The following is a 4,495-nucleotide window of genomic DNA, read 5'->3' as shown; positions in this document are numbered from 1 at the left end:
TGTACTGTTTTGTATTGTATTGTATCGTATTGTATTGTACTGTATTGTATTGCACTGTATCTATATTGTATTGTATTGTATTGTATTATACTGTATTGTATTGTACTGTATTTATTGTATTGTATTGTATTGTATTGTATTGTATTGTATCGTATTGTATTGTACTGTATTGTATTGTATTGCACTGTATCTATATTGTATTGTATTGTATTGTATTATACTGTATTGTATTGTACTGTATTTATTGTATTGTATTGTATTGTATTGTACTGTACTGTATTGTGCTGTATTGTATTGTATTGTATTGTATTGTACTGTATTGTATTGTATTGTATTGTATTGTATTGTATTTATTGTATTGTATTGTATTGTATTGTACTGTACTGTATTGTATTGTATTGTATTGTATTGTATTGTATTGTATTGTATTGTACTGTATTGTATTGTATTGTATTGTATTGTATTGTACTGTACTGTACTGTATTGTGCTGTATTGTATTGTATTGTATTGTATTGTATTGTATTGTATTGTATTGTATTGTACTGTATTGTATTGTATTGTATTGTATTGTAATTTGTATTTATTCTCTTTTGGGGGCAAAATAACGTCCAAAACAACTTGCCTCTGACTAACATGGGTACATTAATGTTTAAGTATTCCTTATTATACAATGTTGCTTGTTTTTAAATGACTAAGTCAGCTAGAAGTCATCCACCCATCTCTCTCTCTCTAGCCATGTTTCCATGCAGGATCCATTGTAGAGTACAATGTGCCAGGGCCAGCAACACAAGTCTGTCACAAGACCATCCATCCATCCATCCATCCATCCATCCATCCATCCATCCATCCATCCATCCATCCATCCATCCATCCATCCATCCATCCATCCATCCATCTATCCATCCATCTATCCATCCATCCATCCATCCATCCATCCATCCATCCATCCATTATAAATCCCTTCTTAAAACCCATCTCTTCTCCGTGGCCTTTGACACCATCTGAGCTTTTGACTTTTAATCATTTTAATCACTTTTATTATCTGACTGAATGATTGTTTTGTTGCGTGTACAGCACTTTGGTCCCGTAGGTGTTTAAAGTGCTCTATAAATAAAGCTGGTATGATATGGTATTGTCTTTACCAACTTCTTCCTATCACAAGACCACGTCACAAAATGAGAAACAAAAAAAAAAGTCATATTTTTTTTCCTCTTCTTTAAATTTGCGTTCGGTGCTCATCATGCTGCCATGATCAGGTACAAATATAGAAAAAGTGTGAAAACAGCCTTAAAACTATAGTCTCGTCTTTTATTCAAAAGACTTCTTCCGTTTGAGGCGCTGCAATAAACTCAGTCTTATAAATAGCACCTTCTCATAGTGGATCAACCAGTTTGTCATTGACAGCCAAAACTGGCAAACTTCCCACCTCCGAAAAAAATTACATGCTAAAGAAGGACCCTCAGTCTAACCATTGATCGTTAGTGCACTGATGGTCACTTGCAATTCACAGAGGGCTGAGGGATACAATAACAGCATTGTAAGAGGGAACAGTTGGGCACGGAGGTCCCACCCGTTTATTTACTGTATTTATGTATTTATGAACCTTTATTTAACCAGGAAAATCTCGTTCAGGTCACAGATCTCTTGCAAGGGAGGCCTGGACCTGAAGGCAGTCTAACATGCATGTTTTTGGTCTGTGGGAGGAAACAGGAGTACCCGGAGAAAACCCACGCAAGCACGAGAACATGCAAACTCCACACAGAAAGACCCCAGGTCCAACCGGGGATTGAACACAGGACCTTCTTGCTGTGAGGCAACAGTACTAACCACTGAGCCGTCGTGCTGGTTTAATGATGGTCAAGTTCTCTTTACAAAGACGGCCTCCTTCACTCTTCTCTCAAACCAACATTCCTCTCTATCAAGGATGTGAACTTCTTTCAACAACCTAGCTCCATCTTATATTACAGATCTTATTGTTCCATATTTTCCTAACAGAGCACTTCGCTCTCAGGCTGCAGGTTTACTTGCGGTTCCTAGAGTTTCCAAAAGCAGAATGGGAGGAAGATCTTTCAGTTCTCAGGCTCCTCTCTTGTGGAAACTCCCAGTTTCTGCCCGTGAGGCTGACACACTGTCCAGTTTTAAGACTTGGCTCAAGTCTTTTCTTTCTGATAAATCCTATAGTTCATGCTGGCTTGGGTTTCCTGAGCTATTCCTTAGTTATGCTGTGGCTTCGACTGCTGGAGGACAAACTGACCACGTTTTTTAAAACTCTGCTCCTGTCTTTACTCGCTCTGCTCAACTTGTTTTGAATTTGTGATTATTTTTTCTATCCTTGACGTGTGTTTTTGTCTTTCAGGTTCTCCTGGTTTTGTTGGAAGTTTATTCCGTTTAAAAGGGAGTTGTTCCTTTCCACTGTTGCCATTGTGCTTGCTCAGGATGGGAGACTGCAATGAAGTGAAGATTCAAATGAGTCTGTTGGCTTCCTTAGATAGAAAACTTTACTAATTGGATTTTCTATGTATGTGAATGTTTCTGTAAAGTGCTCTGAGACAACTTCTGTGAATTGGCGCAATATGTTGAATTGAATCTTCATCCTTGAATGAGTGACCGCTGGCCTGGAGATGAAACTGCAGAATCCTGGCCTGATGATGTTGATCTTCTGTGCTGGGCCGTCCTTTTGGCCAGTGGCTGTTTAGTTTCCCCGATGTAAGACTGATCACCCTCTTGACACTGAACAACATACACAATATTACTCTGTGCCAGGGGAACGGATCTTTGGGATGAACCGGTCTTTAATGTATTTTGGGGTTTAAAAACCACTGGGACGTTTTGTTGAGAAAATAAACGTCTAAATTTCTCTGATACCCCCTCAACATACGGAATGACCACTGGTCTGGGTCTGGGTTCCTCCTTCTCACCTGATGGCTGACTGGAGTCCAGTTTGGGTTTCTTCTCTGCTTTCAGGAAGACCCAGTTAGGATATCCACATTGCTCTAGAGCCTGTCTTGTGTGGGATTTCACCTTCTGGTTCCTGAGTTAGTGGGGACGCTGTCTGCTCTGTGGTACAGAGTCCTGATGACTCCTAACTTGTGATCCAGAGGGTGATGGGAGTCAAACCACAAGTACTGGTCTGTGTGGGTGGGTTTGCGGTACACCTCGGCAAACTGAGGTAAATTAACGTTAACATGCTTCTGCATTGTTTGATGTTGTGTTTGTACACAGCTGAAACATGTAGATGGAAATATTCTGATTTAATTGTTGAAAACTCTGAAGCTTCAGACTTTTAGAGCAAGATGGGGTAAAGGTGCACTTTAATGTTCTGACCACCAGGGGGCGCACGTGTTTAAGACTAACAGGATCAGCATGGCCTCAGAAGGAAAGTTCTCCATCAGAAAACAGATCAATCTTTATTCAATAACAAATACATATGTTTCTAAATCAGTTGCAATTTATCACATAAAAGCTGTTTTTGTTCCTGGCCTTAAATCTGTCACAGACATGAACACAGAGAGCCCATCACAGACACCTGCTGAGCTGCGCTCTGCGGGGTCCCGGCTCGGTTCAGACCCGGTCCAGAAGGCTGGGACCTCACAGGTGACACCGTGTTTGCTTTATCCCCCCTCCTGTTGAGGCCCTGCAGACACATGCAAATCAAACACAAACACTCAGGTGAAAATGAACTCCTTTTACATTTGGTTGAAAACTTTGTTTTGCTTCTTCGTTTCGAAATTAACAAAGAATTCCTGAAACGCGCTTTTTAAAATGTATTTATTTATTTATTATTTAGAAAATTACTTCGTTCCCAGAACAAAGAAGAATTAAAACTTGATTCTTGCTCTGTATTAAATGACTTCTTAAATTAATAAACTATTTATTATCAGCAACATCATCGTTCATTTTAGCTGATAAAAACGTTAATTTAAAGTTTGTACGCAATTTAATTAAACTCATCTTTATGTTTTTTATATTAATTAATTAATTAATTTATTTAATTACGCGTAGATATTCATCTTTAAGAATTACCAGTTAAGCTGCAAACTCTAAAACTTAGTTAATTATTTACATTTATTAGCATTTATAAACGCTTTAATAAAATTTAAATATATTTATTTATATATATATATATTTAGGTTTTAAAGACAATAAAACAAGTCTAGATTTTGCTTTTTTTATTAAGACCATCTGCTCTCACATACAGATTCATATTTTTTAACACGTTTAATTCAACTTTATTTTTATTAACAAAAAATGTTTGTTTGTTTTTTTCTGGCAGATTTGAAACATAAAGGAGTTCAAATGCGGTGATATTATTTTAATAAATAAAATTATTTAGGTCAAATTAAATCTAAAGAAACAAAATCCTTTTTTAACTAAATGTAAAAATGATTTAAAATCAAACGCAAATGAAATTTTGTCGTTATTTTTAATTTATTTATTGAAAAGTGAATCAAATATCAATTAATCTGCCTATATATATATATATATATATATATA

The 4,495-nt window shown here is 36.8% G+C and overlaps 1 protein-coding gene across 1 annotated transcript in view; it reads left to right on the top strand.

Annotated features, from left to right (window-relative positions):
- The window catches only part of gmds (GDP-mannose 4,6-dehydratase), a 320,644-nt gene that overhangs the window by 315,092 nt on the left and 1,057 nt on the right, over window positions 1-4,495 (top strand). The window lies entirely within an intron of this gene.

This window comes from Nematolebias whitei, chromosome 3 (genome assembly GCF_014905685.2).
Source record: "Nematolebias whitei isolate Nwh7 chromosome 3, NemWhi1, whole genome shotgun sequence".
NCBI lineage: Eukaryota > Metazoa > Chordata > Actinopteri > Cyprinodontiformes > Rivulidae > Nematolebias > Nematolebias whitei.
The sequence above is the reverse complement of the archived record's forward strand: the minus strand, read 5'-3'. Positions and strand labels throughout refer to the sequence as shown.